Source organism: Bidens hawaiensis, unplaced genomic scaffold (assembly GCF_021521415.1).
Source record: "Bidens hawaiensis isolate Kalapana, Puna unplaced genomic scaffold, B.hawaiensis_p1.1 tig00057753_1, whole genome shotgun sequence".
NCBI classification, from domain to species: domain Eukaryota; kingdom Viridiplantae; phylum Streptophyta; class Magnoliopsida; order Asterales; family Asteraceae; genus Bidens; species Bidens hawaiensis.
In genome coordinates this window covers 59,204-81,601 of record NW_027500408.1, presented here as the reverse complement: position 1 = coordinate 81,601, position 22,398 = coordinate 59,204, and the positions used below count along the sequence as shown (strand labels likewise).

Here is a 22,398-nt window from a genome sequence, read left to right as displayed (position 1 = left end):
AGTACATGTTGCAATCTTTAACAAAGTGAATCATGAAAAGTAAAGAATAATAATAATCATCATCATATCCCACAAATAGCAAAGTTATGATAGGGTCTGAGGCCGGTAAGATGTAGACAACCTTACCTCTACCCCATAAGGATAGAGTGGCTGTTTCCGGTGAGACCTCCCCCCCAGCTCGATAACAGTTTTGCATCAAGCCTTGGACATAATGCACATAACACTCAATCATCGGGACACCGGCTGATTGGTGCATGTACCCTTGTCTTTTGGCTAACAACGCCACCACATGATGCCTGATTAACCTTCCGCCACTTATAACGTTATTTTCACGAGATTAGTAAAATAACGTCAAAATTAGTACAATTTCACTTTTGCCCACCCGAGGGTTCACATATATACACATTATATATACGTACCGCAAGTAGGACGTGAAAAACAAAGAAGAATCATTCACATAAATGATAAACATGAAACCAAAAACTATTGACAATTGTAAATGGTCAACTAGGACTATTACTTGCATTTATCAAAGGTAAAGTAACATAGTAACATACTAACATCAACATATTAGTTACCTATTATGTGTAATACAATGAATTTGACCTTTTTGATGATTTTGATCTTTCTTTGACCAAAGCCAAATCTTTGAAACTGAAAAGCTCTCACCTTTGCTTCTATTACTAATCTTTTTCCCATCATCAAGTGAACTATTCCCTTTTTCTTTAATACCAAAAATACCCCTACTACTATTAGGAACAAATTCCACTTTCAAATCAAGATTTCTCACCACATACTCATAACTTCCCATTGAATAACATCTCCTTGCATCAAAATTACTATTACTAGTCTCACCAACTTCTTTCTCATCCTTTTTACCACCACCATTTGTTGCTCTAAACTTCCCAAGTCTCACTGATAACACCCTCTTTTCATTACAAATACTACCCTCATTTTTACCAAAATTCCCAAAATACCCTTGACTAATATCCTCATTATCTTCCTCTTCTCTTTCACAACCAAACTCAAAAACTGGATTCTCAACATTAAAACCAGGTGTAAAAAGTGTACCTCTACATAAAGGACATGTGGAATTTGACAACAACCAAGTGTCAATACAATGCATATGGAAAGCATGGCTGCATAAAGGCAATAACCTTAAACTATCCTTTTGTGTAAACTCACATAAGCAAACAGCACAGTCAAAAGGCTCCTTTAATCCCATTAACTCTTTGTAAGAAAACACTGGGAGTGCATCAATGAAAGCTTGATCTAAACCAGAATCATGTAGAGTAAAAAGCTGTTGTAATTGTCTTTGATATGCATCACCATCACCATCATTAATATTAATATTATTAATACCATTTTCTTGAAATCTTGAAGATAAAGATGACAACTTTTTCTTTTTTATTAAATACCTTATAAGTAAATGAAGCAACCCACATATGAAAAACATGAAAGCTATTACTATTACAATGTTTCTTGCAAAAAGCAAAGTGGAGTTAGTTTTTGATATTGTGGGAGGAGGGTTAACATTAACAGGAGGGGGTGAAGGATAAGATGAAAGTAGGCGCATTTTAGCAGATTTAGACAGCTTCAAGAACCATGAAAAGTGTAGACTTTAAATAAAAAAAATTAAAAAGAGATTTTTTATTTGATTATTTTAATATTTGATCCAAACCCAGATCATGAAATTATTAAACAATCAAGAAAACCAGCTAAAGGTTGTGTTTACAAGACACCAACTTGAATCTTGCTAACAAAATGTAATAAAAATTAGATTTTGATCCAAACCCACCTCATGAAATTAATAAAAAAACCAAGAAAAACAGCTAAAATGTAATAAAAATCAGATTTTGATCCAAACCCACCTCATGAAATCAATAAAAAGCAAGAAAAACAGCTAAAATGCAATAAAAATCAATAAAAAGCAAGAAGAACAGCTAAAATGCAATAAAAATCAGATTTTGATCCAAACCCACCTCATGAAATCAATAAAAAACCAAGAAAAACAGCTAAAAGTTGTAATTACAAGAAACCCACTTGACCCTTGCTAACAAAATGTAATAAAAATCAGATCTTGATTCAAGAAAACACATGGGTTTGTTAGCAAAATCAAGAAAAATTACAAAAAGTTAATACAGATTCAAGATTTTTGTATACCCACCTCGGAATCTCAGAAAAAAACATTAATATCTGCTAAATCAGAGGCTAAAGACACTTGCTTGATGAGTTGAAACTGTTGTTATAGATATAGTGGTTAGTAAATATACAGAGAGAGGTGTTTTAATGTGTTGATGGGTGGTGGCCTTAAATGGGATTTTATAATGGCAAGGGTATATTGGTAATTTACTTCAAAAAAAGTTTACTATTTTTTAAGGTAGTCTTTATGTATAAATCACTCACCCACCAAGAAGTCAACAACTCAAGAAGGGCAAACTTCTGTTGAGTGTAGGCCAGTTGGCCCAATAGGGCTTTTGTTGAAATATTGGTGAAAGTCAAATTAGCAAATTTAGTAAAAGTTTGTTTCCTTGAAAACCTCACATGAACAGCTCATAATTTGCAACATTATGTTTAAATAATCTTTTTTTATTCATTAAAAACAACACAACTTGTTATGTTTGTAGAGTCCGAAATGACAACACAAATTAAAAGGAAAAAACAATATTAGGGGTATGTTTGGTTGGAGGTAATGGAATGAAGGGGGAATGGAATGGGAGAAGAAATGGAATGAACAAGGGAATGAAATAAATCATTACCATTCATTTGTCTTGTTTGGTTAACCTATGGGAATGAAATGAATCATTAGGTAATGTTATCTGGTATCCAAAAAAATTATAGGAATGAAATATAAATAATAAAAACACTTTTTTCTCAGAGTAAGTTATTTTACAAAAAAAAATGGTGGTGGCGACGGTGGTGGTAGTGGCGGTCAGGCGTCAAGGGCGGTGGTTATGGTAGTGGTGGTGGTGGGAGGGGTGACGGTGGTCAAGCGATGGTAGCATTGATAGTGATGGCGATGGTAGGGTGGGTGGCGACGGTGGTTGAGGTCAGGTGATGGTGGCGGTGGTCAAGCAATGGTAGCATTGGTAGTGATGGCGATGGTAGGGTGGTGGCGATGGTGGTTGAGGTCAGGTGGTGGTGGCGGTGATAGTTAGGCGGCGACGGTGACAATGGTTGCGGTGGTTACGGTGGAAATGGTAGTGGTGGTTACGATGACAATGGTGGCGGCGGCGGCGTGGTGGCGATGGTAGCGCTAGTGGTAAGGTGGTGGTGGCGACGACGGTGGTGGTGATGATGGTGGTGGCGTCGGAGGTGGTGGCGGAGGTGGTGGTGGATACGGCGAAGATGGCGGTAGGTGGTGGTGGCTGGTAGTGGTGGTGGTTGATGTTGTTAAGAAAGTATGGTGAATGAGGATGGAATGAAAAAAAAAAGAAGGGGGGTGGGAAGAAATGATTTTGATGGAATGAGATTCCATGTGTAATGGATGATTCAATTCCATTAAGCAACCAAACACCATATTTTTCATTCCCAAGCAATGAATCATTCTATTCCCTCTATGATTAATGCATGCCAAACGCTGCCTAGTTATTTTAAAACAACAAAAGTTTTTATGATTATAGTTGAAATAGTTAGCTTTATATATTTAAGAAGACAAAGTTTTTATATGTTTATATGATTATTTAAGAGTTAAATAATATTTTCAAATATTTAATCATATTAGATACAATATAAATTAATACTAATTGAGATACCGGTGAAAAATGTGTGAGATTAATGTTAGGGTGGGCGAGGCACGCCTTACCCCCCCCCCCCCCCCGAGCACTATTGGGTTCAAGAAGCACACATCGCCCTCTCATTCTAAGTTTGCAATTGAGTTCAATTTGAAGCACACCCCTCTCTTTCTAAGTTTGTAATTGAGTTCAATTTGAAGCACGAGAACTCAAAGAGGATGAGAAGTAAATGTAATTGTTTTACTGTTTTTCAGTTACATATTATATATGACTTGCATATAAAACCCGGTTCCAAACTCGACCCAACCTAACCGATCAACATGTACAAACTAATTTCCAGTTCCTAATAGAAAGCGTATCCGAACCCAGAACCAAACCGAGAGCCGGTTCCACCTCTACCCTGTCAAAACCTCATTCCAACCCGACCATAAACCGATAAAAACCCCAACCAAATCGGTCAAACCATGACCATACCTAGAACCGATTTATATTTGACCCGTTTGTTAGACCAAACCCAGAACCCGTTCCTTACCCAAAACCGGTTTTTTAGAAAACCCGATTTGGGCCACCCAGTCACCTACCTTGAACTATTTTGGGCCTATTTTCATATAAACTTAAATCCAATTCAGTTTGGGCTTATTTCTACCCAAAACGACACCGTTTTCAACGAATAATAATAACATTTCCACCCTAATAAAAACCTTCCCACTAAACCAAAACGAATGTTATGCTCCCAAACCCTCTGGTCACTTACCACCGTCATCCGCCGCCGTACTCCGCCAATAACCACTGTCATCCGCCGCCTGCACACACCGATGGGTAAAGCTGCAAACGCTGCACCCAAATCCACTCTTTCAATTGCTAAAGATGAAGCTTATCTTAAATCAGTAATACCCAAAAGAATCCAGCTGTTTGAGTCCATCAAATTGGAACAAATTGCCAATCTGAAAGCTGTTTCTGGTGACCCAATTAAGTAAGTTTTGAAAGCTGACTTTTTGACCAATAATATTGACTGGTTTGGTCTGTTAAGCATTTTTGTTGCGGGTTTTTTTTTTCTTAATTATTATTAACATTTTTGTTGTTGTTGTTGTTGTTATTATTATAATTATTATTATCATTATGATGGTGAAGAGGTAGGTCCCAGCAGAGCCCAGTTGGACCCGCAAGACTCACCTTGAAGAGGGACGTCTGCGCAGAAACAAACTGGATCCGCAGGACCAACCATGCTCAGAGACGTGACGTTCTTACGCGCAGTACGCAAGCTGTTCCCGCAGGAAATGCCTCCCGATGGTGAAGGACTCCGCCTGTTCCCGCAGCTTCAGATACAAGCCATCAGGGAAGGCCACCCGCGCAGCAAGGCTACACGCACAAGGCACTTAGCTCTCAATCATTCACTGTCACCTGAAGGAATGAGCAAAGCCGGGAACAATCCCGCACAGTGGCGGGAGGGGGAATACTCCCGCCCAAATAAGCCAGTCCGTACGATACAGGAAGATCTTCTGTACTGTACCTGACGAGGTATGGGCAAAAGATCTGACTAAAGATACGACAGCTTATTGACAACAGTATGGCGAGCAGCATGCTCCTGTACTGTATGTCGCTATTAGCCGCTGCCTACTCACCAACTCCTGTCATACCACGTGCATAGCCGGCAGTTGGTGGAAAAGGAATAGTATACAGCAGGCCTGGTCACTATCAGCCGCTGCCTACCCACCAACTACCAGCAGGGCACGTGCGTAGGCCACTGTTGGTTGAACAGGATTACTATTGCAGCCGGCCACACCTCCTTGGAAACCTACCTTCGGCTATAAATACCACAAATGGTATGACCATCTCATCTTATCATATCTTACCATATTATCATCATATTACACCTGATATCTGCTCTAGCAATCTCTTAATATACATTTATATTTAAAGAGCAATCTAGTCTGATTCTCACGCCGGAGGGTGGTCACAAGGAGGAACCCCCCCTTCTCAGTGACAAGCTCACGGTGTCTGTTTTGCAGGTTATCAGAACCATCTTCTCTGGGTCTAACCCCTCGTGGGAAACATCTATCTAACCCCCAGGTTACCCGTAATCTGCCCGGGGTACGGTTAGTGTTTCTTCATTGGCGCCATCCGTGCATAAAGCTAGAACTTCATTTTTCTCCAGTTTTTTCAAACTTCTAGAAAGATGGTTAAAGAAACTCCGGTAACCACAACCCCAGCTACTGGAGGGAATACCGGCAACACAGTTTTTACAAACACTACCCCGGTTACCCAAGCCGGGGCAAGTGAAGTAAATTTTACGAACACTACCCCAGTTACCCAAGCTGGGGCAAGTGCAGTAAATAATCGCCCACTGGGATTCACCGATACCCAGTTTGAAAAACGAACAAGACTCCCCCGCCAAACTCTCGATGAAGTTAAGGCATGGGCGGAGGCACGTCAAAAGGAATTCCAAGCTGAGTTGGACGAACGCTTGCGTTCCGTCCAACAGGCCGACGAATTCGAAGAATACTTGGACAATGACTCGGAGGAATCCGACTCCGACGCGAACCCTCGCCATAGGGCAAAAGGGAAGCGTAAGGAAACGGACTCCCAACCGAGAAGGCATTTTGGACAAGCCTTCAAACCAAAAAGCACAGGTGGAAGTCCACGAGACTTCTCTAAAACATTCAGACCAAACGTTGCAAATGCGGGAACGTCCAAATTTGCAAGGGACATTGCGGAAGCAATCGCCCCAAAAAGTGCCAAACAAATGTCAAGCATAGGCACATATGATGGTATATCTGACCCAGATGATCATTTGAACAGATTCATAGCGGGGGCAACCGTCAGTAGTTGGACGGAACCTACGTGGTGTTACATGTTCCAAATGACGCTTGTTGGGGCTGCTAGAGCGTGGTTCGATCGTCTACCGGTCAACCACATCTACGACTGGGCAGACTTCCAACAGAAGTTTAGCCAACACTTTAGCCAGCAAAGAAAGTATACCGAGGAGCAATGGACAATCCTCAAATGCATTCGAGAGAAAGATGAATCTTTGCTAGACTTCATCACTCGCTTCAACTCGAAGAAGCTAAGTCTGGGTAACATTAGCGAAGATCTTGTTCGCGCTGCTTTCATCCAGGGCGCGAACGACCCAGAGCTCATCCGCACCTTAACGGGTAAAGATGGCATGCCATCCACATGGGATGCCATCATGACAGCAGCAAAACGCTTTGCGGAAACGAAGAAGCAACTGGGTAGAGATCTCCCACAGAGCACAAACCTCTACACCCAGAAAACAAGGGAAGACAACGTCCTTACCGCCCGATTAAACAAAAAAGCGAAAGCTAGGCATTTGGCAGTCAAGGGTAAACTTTGACACCTCATCCGGCTTGCAAAATCGGTTGGGCGGAAGGGATAACGTACAGTCAAACAAGAACTCCAGATGGACGCCGCTCACCAAAAGCGTCACCGAGATATTCGCCACCGAGGAGCTCCCATGGCCAAAGCCTCAAATAATCCGACATCGTCACAATGCTGATCGGAGCAAATACTGTGACTTTCACAGGACAAAAGGCCACAACACTGAAGAATGCATAGACGTAAAGGACATGGTCGAAGCATTTGTCAGAGATGGGACGCTCGCGCACCTCGTGGCGCAATGAACGCTGAGCAGGCTGATGCGTGTAGAACCCCAGCTGGGGAAAACACGAATAAAATTCCAGCTTCAAATATGGAGACTACATGCTGCGTAAAGAACGAGATCCCGAACCAGGTGCGTATCGGCTCGATGGCACTCCCATCCCAACAACATGGAAGGGAGCTCATTTACACAGTTTGCATGTAAATCAATTCCAAATTTGTAAAGAAAAGGCCAAGAGCCACTTCTAATGGAAATGATTCTCCTTAAAACATCGACGCTGATGATTTTACATTTATACTTTTATGAACTATCAACACGGATATGCCGGTTTTCACCGCATAATTACGTGAAAAGTCGTTGCATGGGGAAGGCGGCAAAACCCGCATAAACCCAAAAAACGGCAAACCTTCACGCAGGTCAGTTGAAGGGGAAAAGTTCAGTCATCCCAATAAATGAAAGTGCCGGTCTATCCGCATGAATCATGATAAGAGGAAACTGAACACTAACCTATTAACAACCGCGCGTCGAACGGTTAATTCATTCAACACTAATATGCCGGTTTTCACCGCATAATTACGTGGAAAGTCGTTGCATTGGGAAGGCGGCAAAACCCGCATAAACCCAAAAAACGGCAATCCTTCACGCAGGTCAGTTGAAGGGGAAAAGTTCAGTCATCCTATTAAATGAAAGTGCCGGTCTATCCGCATGAATCATGATAGAGGAAACTGAACACTAACCTATTGACAACCGCGCGTCGAACGGTTAACTTATTCAAGAAAATTTCTAACAAAAGGATGAGGAAAACCTACACGCAGGTCAGATATAGGTAAAGTTTAGCCATCCTACTAAGTGCAAGTGACGGTCCTACCCGCACAATCACGAAAGAGGAAGCAAAACTTCACACCTACTATCTACCACGTTCAAAGGTTAACTTATCCTCAGAAAAGATGAGGAAAACCTACACGCAGGTCAGATATAGGTAAAGTTTAGCCATCCTACTAAGTGCAAGTGACGGTCCTACCCGCACAATCACGAAAGAGGAAGCAAAACTTCACACCTATTATCTGCCACGTTCAAAGGTTAACTTATCCTAGACTTAGAAATTTCAAGAAAGATGAAGAAAACCTACACGCAGGTCAGATATAGGTAAAGTTTAGCCATCCTAAGTGCAAGTGACGGTCCTACCCGCACAATCACGAAAGAGGAAGCGAAACTTCAACCTATTATCTACCACGTTCAAAGGTTAACTTATTCTAAACACTTGGAAAATTGCTAATTTAAAAGTATACAAGTCATATAACGTTTATAAAGCAAGGAATCCAAAGAAAATAGCGGTCTTACCCGCACAAAGATTTATATTTCACAATGATTCATTACAAGAATGGCCGGGTAACTACCCGCCGACAAGAAAATAAATCTATACAAGCTAAATCTATCCTAGCAGTGGGAAGGGATCTTCAGGATCAGGCTTCAGGGCCACTTCCACTTGGACCAGCACCATCAGTAGAGCGTGGCAGTTCAAGGAAAGCTTTAAGGATAGCTAGCCCATCATCAGCAGCAGCAACTTCGTTTACCTTCTCCACCACCGGATGCGGGAAGGCGGCATATTGATTCACTGCTTGGTCGTATACAGCTTCAGTATCTACATCGAATAAAGGGAAGTTGGAAGGGGGGTGCCTTTCTCAACGAACCCTAGACCAAGCAGGAAGCCGGCCTTTTCCCCATCCTCGTGAGAAGCGTTGAGGGCTGCGCTCATAGCATCGTCATACGACGTCTCAGCAAAGACTCGATGCACAACCTACAAAAGAAAATATACAAGTGTCAGAACCTTTTCTATTTACAAAGAAAAGCGTAAAGACAAGAAAAGCTTACCTGAGACAACGCTTCTCGAAGAAGCCATTCCTTGGCAACCAGGGCTTCTTGGAGGGCAGCTTGAGCTTCGTTACGGGCGCGATCGGCTTCACTCTTGTTGAGGTTGGCAAGCAACACTTCTTTAGCCGCAGCCTCTTCGACGCCCTTTAGCTTACGCTCAGCATGGTCAAGCACCCCCCTCTGGTCCAGGATTTCTTGGAGCTTTTTGGCGTCTTCCATCGCCAAGGCATCATGAGCCTGCTGGAGAGCCTCTAATTTGGCTTTAAGCTCCTCATTCTCCACGCGTAGAGGCTCAGCAACAGCTTCAGCCTTGGTGGCCCTCTCGGTTGCGTTCCTTGCAGTTTCCTTAGCCAGCCGAAGCTGTTCATTAACAGCTTGGGCAGCCTTGGAACGGGCCTCGAGCCGGGCCTGAACTTCAACCTCGAGGGCCTTGAAGGCCTTCTCCTTCTCCGCAGCCACTGCGGTAAGTTTTTGGTTCTCCTCCCGGACAGCCCGCGCCTGAGCTACTTCTTTAACGCGAGCTGCTTTTAACTTGTCGTTTTCACGACAAAGCAGCTTGACGCGCGGCTGCATCCGGGCCAGGAGAACCCGAAGCTCATTGCTTAGCCTACCCTCCTGGTAGCTAGCCATGGCTTCCCCCAACGCACCACTAGGAGCAGCGTGACGAGCCCACTCCACGCACTCCACAGGGGTGCGAAGGGTTGTTCCTAGGCGAATGTTCCATCGTGGAACATACACTTCATTGGAATCCGACACTGCAAAAAACATAAAGCAGTTAGGAAAAGATGATATAAAAAAAATATATATATATATAAAATAGGCCAAAAGAACCCTACGCACCTGTAGGGTGAATAACAGGCCGATAGCCGCCGAACCCATCACCTGAACCCAAGGGAAATCCATCCAAGAGGTCAGGCAGATGGGAAGGTGGCAGAGATTGGCGAGAAGCCCCATGCGTACCTGATGGATCGGCCGTCGTTGCCGATGACGGGGGCATGGTAGCAGCGGCCGCGGTCGCCGCCGCGGAATCCGCAGCAAAAGTAACCGCCGGCTCGGTGAAAGATGCTGTAAAAATAGCACTCACAGCCGGCGGTGACGTCATCACAGCTGGAACAGTCGGCTCAAAGGAGTGAGCAACTGAACCAGCGGAAGCAGGCGCAGGCGCCTGGGTCGTCGCCTCAGGTAGGCTGACCAAGCCTACCGTCATTGGCGGAGAGGTACTCCTCTGCGCTCCACCCTGGAATGCGTCAACATCCACGCCTGCGTAAAGAAGATAAGTGTTAACGATATTAAACTATGAAGCTGAAGATAAAGGAAGTTTGTACTTACGGGTTTTCTTGAGCCTAAAGGTACGGAGAGGCGGGGACGAACCCGATGGAGCCGGCCTCTTTGCGCCGGTCACCGTCGTCTTCTTGGGCTCTCCGGAGGTGACAGTCGCAGCCTCCGGAGCGGTGGTCTTATCACCACCGGGATTCCCCGCCACCTCTTCGCTCTCGGTCTCCGAATCAGACCGAGGCGCTGGATCGGCAGTGGAGGCCACCTTCTCCTTCCCCTTCCCGCCGGCAGCCTTCTTCTTCCGCACCAACGGAGGACCATCTGCGGATTCCTCATCAGAACATACGATTAAAGGAATTCCAGCAGAGGTTTCAACATTGAGGGGTCGAGGGTCGAATAGCGCCTTACCTGGCCGCCTGGCGCTAAGGATCTCGTGGCCTAACGGGTAGACCTCCACGAACCGATCCGCCGTTTGTTCTAGGATGGGCAACTCGTTCTCGTCTAGAGCGCGAGTACCCATCCGAGCGGGGCCATCAGCCTCCCGCGGGTACAGGAGCGACTTCAAGTCGTTCCCCTCTGAAATAAACAGGAAAGAAGTTAGAAGAAATTCTAAATCAAAAAAAGGAAACAAAGCATACCGTAAGGAACAGAGTTCGAACCGTATTCGAGGACGATTGGGATCTTTTGCGCATCGGCAGCCTTCCACACCCGGCTCATCCCCAGCATCACCATCCCAGACTCCGCAAACCGGTAAACCGGAGATTGGACCCGAGATATCTTCGAGAACCATTCCGCCTCCTGGTAGTTGGAGGTGTGAAGGCTTGGGAGAGCTTGCCCATTCTTAAACTTCATGGCAAGGGGGATGGCGCGAGCGGAGATGTAGAAGAACTCCCGCTTCCACGCGCGAAGACTGCGCTCGGTTGCGCAAATCTTTAAACCCTTGATTCGGGTTATCAGGGTATACCACCCCTGGATGCACCTCCAAGTGTAGAAGGTCATCAGGCGGTCAACATAGGGCTCAATGCCCAGAATCCGGCACACCCACTCGAAGTGGCGAACCTTGGCAATCGCCATCGGATGCACCTCGGTCAGGTGCACACCGTGCCTCTCAAGGACACGGTAAACAAACTTTGTCAGTGGGAACCTAAGATTCCCATAGACAAAGGATGCAGCATATACCCCGATCTTGCCTCTGGGGGCATCGTACACAGTCTGACGTGGTTCAGGAAACTCAGGCTCGAGAGACTCGAGCATGAACTTCCTGACAACGTACTGGTACAGATCGACAGGCAGAGCACACTGGCACTCGCTAGCAGTACTCTTGTCATCGGCTGTAGACTCGAGATCACGAGACGACATCTTGCAAGAGAAAGAAGAAAGCGATTTCAAGAGAATGCTTGCCTGAAAAGGTGAGTATTCGCCGGAAATCGCTTAGAAGATGAAGAGAAGGGTGAAAGTGTGGATTACAAAGAACCCTCTCCCCCTTTATATACTAATCGCAATTAATGCGATGCATTTAATGCGGAAGAGAGAGAAATCGAAGGTGCAATGAAACTATGACACGTGGCAAAAAGCAAGCTGGCAACAGCTGTTGACAGGACGCGTACCATTAATTTCGCGGCCACGCGCCCGAAAAATCGCGCCCACGCGCCTGAAAAAGCGTCTGGAATGACCATGTACTGTCACGTCACCATAACTTCCTGCACGTCCTGACACAGTCAGAAGAAACCGTCGCACGACGTTTCAGAGGTTTGGACTGTTCTTATCCTTTCACCAACTCTTCGAATTTCAAAATTCAAAATTCAAAAAGATTCAAAAGTAAGCGGGAAAATACCCCTTACCTTGGCAACCAAGTAACCGTAAGACGGATGCGGGTACAGTGTTAAGGCAAACCCCTTCACATACCTAGCACCCGCAGGGAATTGAAGCCAAGAATAACTTGGCAACCAAGTAACCGTAAGACGGATGCGGGTATAGTGTTAAGGCAAAACCCTTTACATACCTAGCACCCGCAGGGAATTGAAGCCAAGAATAACTTGGCAACCAAGTAACCGTCAGACGGATGCGGGTACAGTGTTAAGGCAAAACCCTTCACATACCTAGCACCCGCAGGGAATTGAAGCCAAGAATAACTTGGCAACCAAGTAACCGTAAGACGGATGCGGGTACAGTGTCAAGGCAAAACCCTTCACATACCTAGCACCCGCAGGGAATTGAAGCCAAGAAAACCTTGGCAACCAAGTAACCGTAAGACGGATGCGGGTACAGTGTTAAGGCAAAACCCTTCACAAACCTAGCACCCGCAGGGAATTGAAGCCAAGTATACCTCGGCAACCAAGTAACTATAAGACGGGTGCGGGTACAGTGTTAAGGCAAAACCCTTCACATACCTAGCACCCGCAGGGAATTGACGCCAGGAATACCTTGGAAGTAAAGTAACCGTAAGACGAGCGCGGGTACAGTGTTAAGGCAAAACCCTTCACATACCTAGCGCTCCGCTGGGAATTGAAACCAAGAAGGATCTTCTGGGCAATGCTTGCGGAAACGGAAATAACATCCCCGCATAGCGGGAACGTCGAGAACTATGTTGTTTGAAGCTCCAGGATGGAATTGGTGGTTTCAACATAATTGATCACTATGTTCAAAACTACCAAAACCTTATGGAGAATCCACACAAGTGGGACTCAACGCTCCTGACTTGCGAGGAGGTTACAGACCTACCCGCATCATACCCAAAGATGAAGCAGGAAATTCGGGAATTTCTGCAAGTGACAAGGACTTCCGCGGGAAGAATCCCCATGGAAAACCTTAAAAAACCCTTTTCAAAACCCTTTGCTTAAGTCCAAAAGTTCACCTCACTTTATTAAACACTCATGAGAAGAACATTGGACTGGGGGGACTTGAAGAGGTAGGTCCCAGCAGAGCCCAGTTGGACCCGCAAGACTCACCTTGAAGAGGGACGTCTGCGCAGAAACCAACTGGATCCGCAGGACCAACCATGCTCAGAGACGTGACGTCCTTACGCGCAGTACGCAAGCTGTTCCCGCAGGAAATGCCTCCCGATGGTGAAGGACTCCGCCTGTTCCCGCAGCTTCGGATACAAGCCATCAGGGAAGGCCACCCGCGCAGCAAGGCTACACGCACAAGGCACTTAGCTCTCAATCATTCACTGTCACCTGAAGGAATGAGCAAAGCCGGGAACAATCCCGCACAGTGGCGGGAGGGGGAATACTCCCGCCCAAATAAGCCAGTCCGTACGATACAGGAAGATCTTCTGTACTGTACCTGACGAGGTATGGGCAAAAGATCTGACTAAAGATACGACAGCTTATTGACAACAGTATGGCGAGCAGCATGCTCCTGTACTGTATGTCACTATTAGCCGCTGCCTACTCACCAACTCCTGTCATACTACGTGCATAGCCGGCAGTTGGTGGAAAAGGAATAGTATACAGCAGGCCTGGTCACTATCAGCCGCTGCCTACCCACCAACTACCAGCAGGGCACGTGCGTATGCCACTGTTGGTTGAACAGGATTACTATTGCAGCCGGCCACACCTCCTTGGAAACCTACCTTCGGCTATAAATACCACAAATGGTATGACCATCTCATCTTATCATATCTTACCATATTATCATCATATTATACCTGATATCTGCTCTAGCAATCTCTTAATATACATTTATATTTAAAGAGCAATCTAGTCTGATTCTCACGCCGGAGGGTGGTCACAAGGAGGAACCCCCCCTTCTCAGTGACAAGCTCACGGTGTCTGTTTTGCAGGTTATCAGAACCATCTTCTCTGGGTCTAACCCCTCGTGGGAAACATCTATCTAACCCCCAGGTTACCCGTAATCTGCCCGGGGTACGGTTAGTGTTTCTTCATATGGTTGTTGTTCAGTTACACCTGGGCTGATTATTATTATTAACATCTTTATTATTATTATTATTATTATTATTATTATTATTATTTTGTCAAGATCGGGTTCGTGGGTCGCTTGATAAAAGCTCGAATAAAAAAACTAGCTAAAGGAACTTGATTTGAAACGACCTTAGCTGAGTTGGCAAGTTTTGGTAACCGAGCCATGCTTGACCCAAGCTCAGCTTGGGTCATGGCTTGGCTAGTTGGCTTGATCTTTCGACCATAGGCTCGTTTTACGTGAAACTCGAGCTTAGCTGAGCTCGACCTAAGCTTGGTTTTGGTCATGGCTTGGCTCGTTGGCTCGGTCATAGGCTCATTTTACTTCAAACTTGAGCTCCAGCCGTCATTTAATTTTGAGCTCGAGCTTGAATACACTCTGGTTTGACTCGTGCTTAAACTAAATGTGTTTTTTTTTTTAAAATTTTTTATTATTATTAGGATCATTGGTTTTTAGTAATTATAATTACCGCTTATTGGTCAATAATATATCATACTTACCATTTTAATCAATAAAAATGCCAACTTTAGTTTTAGTTGCATCCTTGTAGCAAAATTATCATTGATTTTCACTTGATTTGTTTCACAATAGTGGTTATGAACGAAAATGGAGATACGTATTAACGAATCTCGGGTATAAATAAGTGTAATTCGAGTGTAAAATCTATGATGATTATGCTACTAGGATTGCCCTTGGTAACAAAATTTAAAGTTAAGATTGTTATCGGTCGAAGTGTAAGTATGGATTATTATTTGCCAATAGGAGATAGGTTAATACATGATAGTTTGGATTATTAAAGTCTTGTTAATATTATTCTTTTAATTTTAGAGTTCTGTTACACCTGGTGTGCGTAAAATAGTTGTTTTTTTAATTATTAGTATAAAGTCTTTTTAAAATTATATTATTTTTGTTTGTAGGGTTACATTACCGGATGGGACTGTGAAGGAGGGAAAGAAGTGGGAAACAACTCCTTTTGATATAGCTAAGGAGTTGTCAAAGAGTTTGGCATCAAATGCTTTGATTTCTCAGGTGGATGGTGTTTTGTGGGACATGTCAAGGCCCTTGGAAAGTGATTGCCAGCTTAAGATATTTACTTTTGATAGTGATGAGGGTCGTGATACTTTCTGGCATTCTAGTGCTCATATCCTTGGGCAGGTAATGAATTTAGTGAATTAGTTGTGGTTCTAGGGATGTAAACGAACCGAATCGAACATGGCCTTGTTGGCTTGTTCTTGTTTGTTTGTTGAGCTTTTGTTGGACAAGTGAATAATTTACGAACACCTAACGAACGAAGTTTCTTGTTCGTGTTTGTTCATTAAGAAAATGAATTTGTTCGCGAATGGTTCACGAACGCAAACGAACACGCACAAATGAGCACAAACAATGTTTATTTAATTTGGTTAACCGATAATGGTTAGTGTCAACGGTTTGGCTTGGCTACCTAGTTTGTGTTGGTGTTTTAACATTCCTATTCATATGCTAATTTACGTATAAATAAATCAAATAATACTCATATAACACACACGCGCGCGCACACACATATTTGTTTTATAGTTAATAATTTTGCTTAATGTATATGGTAAGATTATAAAAACAATTGAAAAGTTATTATAAATCTTCAATGAACAACCATTAGCGAACGTAGAAAACACAACTGAACGAACGAACGTAAAAAACACAACTGAACGAACATGACATTTGTTCGTGTTTGTTTATTTAGTTATTCGAACAGAATTTCTTGCTCAGGTTTGTTCATTTATTAAACGAATTGTTCGTTTACTAAATTTTATTTATTAACGAATTGTTCATTTATTAAATGAACGACCATAAACAAACTTCCCGCCGGAATGTTTGGCTCGTGTACAGCTCTAGTGGGGATTCAGGTTTGGTTATAGAGTTGGTGGTGATTTTTTTTATTGTTTTGTGTTTTTTATCAGGCTCTAGAACAAACATATAGATGCAAATTATGTATTGGGCCATGTACTACAAGAGGAGAGGTATGTTTCTATCATTTTGATGTGGATACTTGGTTTTATTTCATGGTTCTTTAGTTATTAGGGCTGTAGATGTGATACTGTATAGTGTAGGTTGATTGTTTAATTAGTGTAGTTGTCTTGTTTTTAATTCAACACAAGTTTTTTTAAGGGAAAATAGCAATAATTAGCAACATGCTTTCACTTTGTTTATGGGTGCGTTTTTAACTATAAATATTACTAAAACCATATTAGTTCTTGAAGTTTATTATATCTAGTAATTTTATGTAACTGTCTGTGTAGTAATTTCATGGAGTTGTTGTAACAGGGTTTCTACTATGATGGTTTCTATGGTGATCTTGGATTAAATGATGATCACTTTGATAAAATTGTTTCTGAAGCGAAGAAGGCTGTTACGGTACTTTATAATTTATCTTATTTGTATAGAAGTTGATTAGATAGCTTATTTTTAGTTTGATATATATGATATATTGATACGTATATTTGTTGTTTCATATATCACACGGGTAAAATCAAATCGCTTAAAACATAAACTACAAGACATTATGCTGTTATATATTTTTTTTCAGGAGAAACAACCTTTTGAACGAATTGAAGTAACATGAAAGCAGGCTCTTGAGATGTTTTCTGATAATAAGTTTAAGGTGATAATTTTTATCTAGTATATTTGGGATTTTTTTGGTACTGATTTTTGCATCACATCGTTTTGGATTTAATTTATTATTGTCTTTATCAGGTTGAGATCATTAGTGACCTACCTGAAGACAAGACGATCACTGTTTATAGGTGTGGTCCATTAGTTGATCTTTGTCGTGGACCCCATATACCAAATACATCGTTTGTGAAGGCAATTGCTTGCTTAAAGGTGATGTTTGTTAAGATGTATAGAGATAAGTTTGTCTGTATATATGCTCATACATTTGTTTTTATAAATATTAAGCTTCAGCAGCTTACTGGAGGGGAAACAAAGACCGTGAAAGCTTACAAAGAGTTTATGGGATATCTTATCCTGACCAAAAGCGTCTAAAGGTTCTTTTGTTTCCGTCACTTGAATGTTGGATTATATGTCAATGCATCAGTCTTTATGAAGTGTTTTTATTTTTGGGTGATATATTTCTGGCTAAATGTGGCGTGTAAGGTGGCAACTCTTTAAATGTTGTTTTCATTTACAATTTTAAATTCTTTTTGCACAAATATGCACCTTTTAATATTTTTTTAAGAAGACTTCATGAAACAGCATGAGTCTAGATAGGGACATTTCATAGGTCGTCGATTTGTTGCCTAATTGACTGTTTAGAAATGAGCGTGTCATTAAACAAAGTATACTGTTAGCACAAAGTTTTAAAGTCGTTTAAAATATTGTTTCAGGAATACATTGCTCTGCTGGAAGAAGCCAAAAAATATGACCACAGAGAATTGGGCAAGAAGCAGGAACTTTTCTTTTTCCATCCACTCAGGTAAGCTGCAATTCTGGTTTTATTTTAGAAGTTAGTGAGAAATAGTTTAATTTGTTCGAAACGCTTTGAAAGTTGCTCAAAGTGTATTCCGTGCAATAAACCTCCAAAGTTATTTTATACAAGAATATAGTGTTTTTGAAATAATATATATTTTACAAACATATATGACACACTAGTAACCTGTAAATATTTAAATTCTTTAATTTAACTTTTTATATGTTTCAGCCCAGGAAGTTGTTTCTTTCTTCCCCATGGTACTCGAATAACCGAGAAACTAATGACATTTATACGCACAGAGTACCGTAAAAGAGGTTATCTTGAGGTGATTATTATTTCTTAATCTTTGCTTTGTGTACACTTTGTTTAATATGGATGTTCTAAAATTTAACATATTGTTCCACTGCTTTTGCAGGTTACCACACCAAATATGTACAACATGCAACTGTGGGAAACCTCGGGACATGCTGCTAATTACAAGGAAAATATGTTTGTTTTTGACGTAAGTCATCTAAGTTTAATAACATTGTCATTTTTCATGCATGTTATATTATAAAAACAAAAAAGTATTTAAACTATGAGATGAACAAGAGGTTAAAATACTATATTATTCAAATACACACATGCATACACGCATATCGTCCTAGCAGTACTTAACTACACTGACCATGAACAAACTTAAGGGAGTAGCGTGTGTTTGAAAAAGGTGAATGGTCGTTTAGTTAATTACATGTTGTTACATTATGTTTTATGCAGATAGAAAAACAAGAGTTTGGGCTTAAGCCAATGAATTGTCCAGGACATTGCTTGATATTTGATAACAGAGTTCGTTCTTACAGGGGTCAGTTTTTTGGATTATATTTGTAGTATATGTTTTTGTTTTAACACTATTGTTAAAACTGATGTAAACTATAAGCTATCATCATCTTCATTCTGCAGAACTTCCACTTCGTATAGCTGACTTTGGAGTTTTGCATCGTAATGAAGCCAGTGGTGCATTGACTGGTCTGACTCGTGTTCGAAGATTTCAGCAGGTAATGCAATAGTTTTTATACACTAGATATTTTTTGTGAAATATTGGTGAAAGTTAAAAACTGGTAATGTTTATTTTTAATAAATATTTAGAAGTTAATGCTAGTTATGAACACACTTTTTATTGAATACAATTTTTTTATAATCATATTTAATATGGTATTTATATTAAGGGTGTCAGTGAGTTTGTTTTAGTAATATGTCTTTTGTATAAATTAGTCGTTACTTGTATTTTGAATATTATTTAATATGGTACTCATTTTAAAGGTGTCGAAATCTCAATGAGAGTTTGACATAAAGGATAGTGTTACATCATTTTGGTATCTTGGTTGTTGACGCTCTACATAAAATTTACACTATATTGATGTTTTTGTTACTTGATATTGTATGATACCACGAGCTGTTATTTCTACAATCTAATCATGTTTTCTTCTCTTAGGATGATGCTCATATCTTCTGTAGAGAATCCCAGGTGAGATGGAATTTACTCATAATACTTAATACTTGTTAACGTCTTCTTACACTTTTTTGACCTTTTTAATGATATAATGATATATACAACAGATAAAAGATGAAGTGAAGAGTGTTCTTGAATTCATCAACTATGCTTATGATATATTTGGGTTCACCTTTGAACTAAAGCTATCAACAGTATGCTTATCTGATCCTATCTTACTGTTTATAGCTTATTGTGTATTTCTGTATTTTCGAAAATACTACCATTGTTCATATGTATAGGCTTTTTTTCGTACTGATTGACGTAACTTAAAAGAAATCAGCACAAATTTTAAACTGTATACGTTACCATGATATGTTATATTTTATATAAATTTGTTTGGTTATGTAATGTGTAGAGGCCAGAGAAATATCTTGGAGATCTGGAAACATGGGATAAAGCTGAGAAAGCACTTGCTGATGCATTGAATGAATTTGGGAAGCCATGGCAGGTTAAAAACCAAAATTTTTAATTCTAAGAAATTAAGAATCTAATTCCTCGAATACATACATACATACTTATATATGTATATATACACACATATTTTACGATGAACTAACCTGCTAGTTTAAATTTCTTGGTAGATTAATGAAGCAGATGGGGCATTTTATGGGCCGAAAATTGATATATCAGTTTCTGATGCAATGAAAAGAAAGTTTCAATGTGCAACTTTGCAGGTTCGTTTTTACACATTATTATATGTTATATTTATTTGTTCATAAGAGTTTATTTCTAATATTAGATATTATTTTCTATAGTTGGACTTCCAACTTCCACAACGTTTCAATTTAACTTATTCGGCAGAAGACGAGACTAAAAGGGAGAGGCCCGTTATGATACACAGAGCTATCTTGGGGTCGGTTGAACGAATGTTTGCTATTCTTTTGGAACATTATAAGGGAAAGTGGCCTTTTTGGCTTAGCCCCCGTCAAGCAATTGTTTGCCCTGTTTCTGACAAGTCCCAAGCCTACGGACAACAGGTACTTAATTGCAAAATATTAACGATCATTGTTAAAATATTAGTTAAAAAAATGAATATTTTTATTTATTTAGTCTGTTATATTTATTTTTGATTCATTTTATTCTCTTTACTAGATGTCACATTTCTTACCTTTTTGCATATAAACGGATCATTTGGGTCGTGGTTTTTTTTTATCAATGGGTCAAACATCTTGAATGTTGACTAAAATATTTTTTTTTTCACTTAATACAACCTCTCTAGTAAATTCTTTTATTCAATGATTAAAATTATTGTAAGTGTTTTTTTGGTTATAAATAACAGCTTAGCTCATTAGTTACTCAAAAATTTTACGAAGGACAAAAAGTGTCAGGTTGTTGAATATTTAAATAGGTCACTATAATTTTAAATACGTTAGCATTAATGTTTTTAACATAATCGGAAATTTTATAAGGGCGATTGCTGAACAAGTCCCATGCACTTTTAATCTCTAAAATACGGCCCTAGAATTTTTTTGTTTGCATTAACCCCTAAACTTTTAAAGCTTAACAATAAAGTCACTGCACTTTATTTTTACTAAATTTTTTTATGCAAGATTTAACCCCCGTACTTTTAATCAACTTTTTGTTGTGTTTTTATTTTTCAAAATTTTAAGTCTAATGGCTAATGTTCAAATTTAACAAAATTGATTTAAATTTTTTTTATTGAATCAATTTCTCTTGAATTGACGATCTTTTTGTATTAATTTGGCAGGTGAAGGATCAGATTGAAGAAGCTGGCTTTTATGTTGACATTGACTCATCTGATCGAACAATCCAGAAAAAGGTATTTTGGAAATTCTTTCCACTCTCTATTTAGGGGGTGTTCGGGATTACTTATAGGTGAAACATATATTTTTCTCCATTGTTTTTTAACATACACAACTTTAAACTGCCAAACACTCTCAAAGCAGCTTAGTTGCTGTTTCAAAACTGAATAAGCCGATGAAAAGATCATTGTTATTGACTTATTGCTGCTATTATTATTATTAATTTGATTTTATTATTAAATGGTGTAGGTACGAGAAGCTCAGTTGGCACAATACAACTACATACTGGTTGTTGGTGAAGAGGAAGTCAATAATGGGAAGGTATGTATCTCCCTCTCGTCACAGTATGTAGCTGGATATTAATGTGTAGACTAAATACCCTCCAAAAGCAAACAGTTTGTAGTTTTTATTAGTGATGTTATACGTGAAGGCTACCCATTCATTGGTTTTTCATGTATAGAAAGTATTAGGCCAACTAAGTATTATCGCAAAAAATCCCGAGTTACTGTTAAATGTTTAAAAGAACTTGTTTTTACAAATGGAAGCCAGGGTATTTATTTAAGGATAAGATCGGTACCGAAACCGAATTTCTCGAAAGTGGGTACCGAATACTGTGCACAATCTATCAGTACGATACTTGTTACAAAATTCTAATCTTTATATGGTATCGGTACCAAAAAAAGCGAACTGAATTTCTGGAAAAGTGGGTACCTAATACTTATGTTACCAAATATTGGCGGGGTACGTTACAAAATATACCAAATTACTTGAAAAGTTGGTACCGGTATGGTGTCTAGTTTCGATACTTATGGTAAAAGGATTTTGGGTAAAAGGGTATTTTGGATTAAAGTATTTTCTTTATTCATTCGGGAAAGGATCTTATATAATAGTTATACAAATAATTACGACTTTACGAGTTGAACATTATTTATTTGCAGGTAAGCGTGCGAGTGAGAGACAAGCAAGAACATTCGGTGAAGACAATTCTGGATCTCCTCAAACATTTCAAGGAAGAAGTTGCAGCTTTTCATTAGTAATGCCACCACATACATATATGGAAGCTTGAATGATAGATTTTTAAAAGTTATGATTTGGTATTTTGTATTTTGTTTAATTTAAAAATGTGAAATCTTTTAACAGTTGCCACAAAATTTTATGATTGTTTGGTTATTCAGGAGTTTGCAAATTTAGTATGTGGAATGTTATTATAATATAGTAGTTATGATTTGATGAACTGT

At 40.4% G+C, this 22,398-nt stretch overlaps 2 pseudogenes across 1 annotated transcript; one reads left to right on the top strand and one right to left on the bottom strand.

Moving 5' to 3' along the window:
- Positions 1-479: 479 nt before the first annotated feature.
- Positions 480-1,605, bottom strand: LOC143602008 (RING-H2 finger protein ATL46 pseudogene; annotated as a pseudogene).
- A 2,904-nt stretch (positions 1,606-4,509) lies between these two features.
- LOC143602006 (threonine--tRNA ligase, mitochondrial 1-like) lies at positions 4,510-22,273 on the top strand (annotated as a pseudogene). Its single transcript, XR_013147754.1, has 20 exons — positions 4,510-4,707; positions 15,336-15,573; positions 16,356-16,415; positions 16,720-16,809; positions 16,982-17,056; positions 17,149-17,275; positions 17,350-17,441; positions 17,781-17,869; positions 18,095-18,191; positions 18,282-18,368; positions 18,623-18,707; positions 18,806-18,900; positions 19,338-19,370; positions 19,463-19,549; positions 19,753-19,845; positions 19,979-20,071; positions 20,153-20,374; positions 21,106-21,177; positions 21,410-21,481; positions 22,099-22,273. The product of XR_013147754.1 is annotated as a threonine--tRNA ligase, mitochondrial 1-like (transcript).
- Positions 22,274-22,398: the final 125 nt, after the last annotated feature.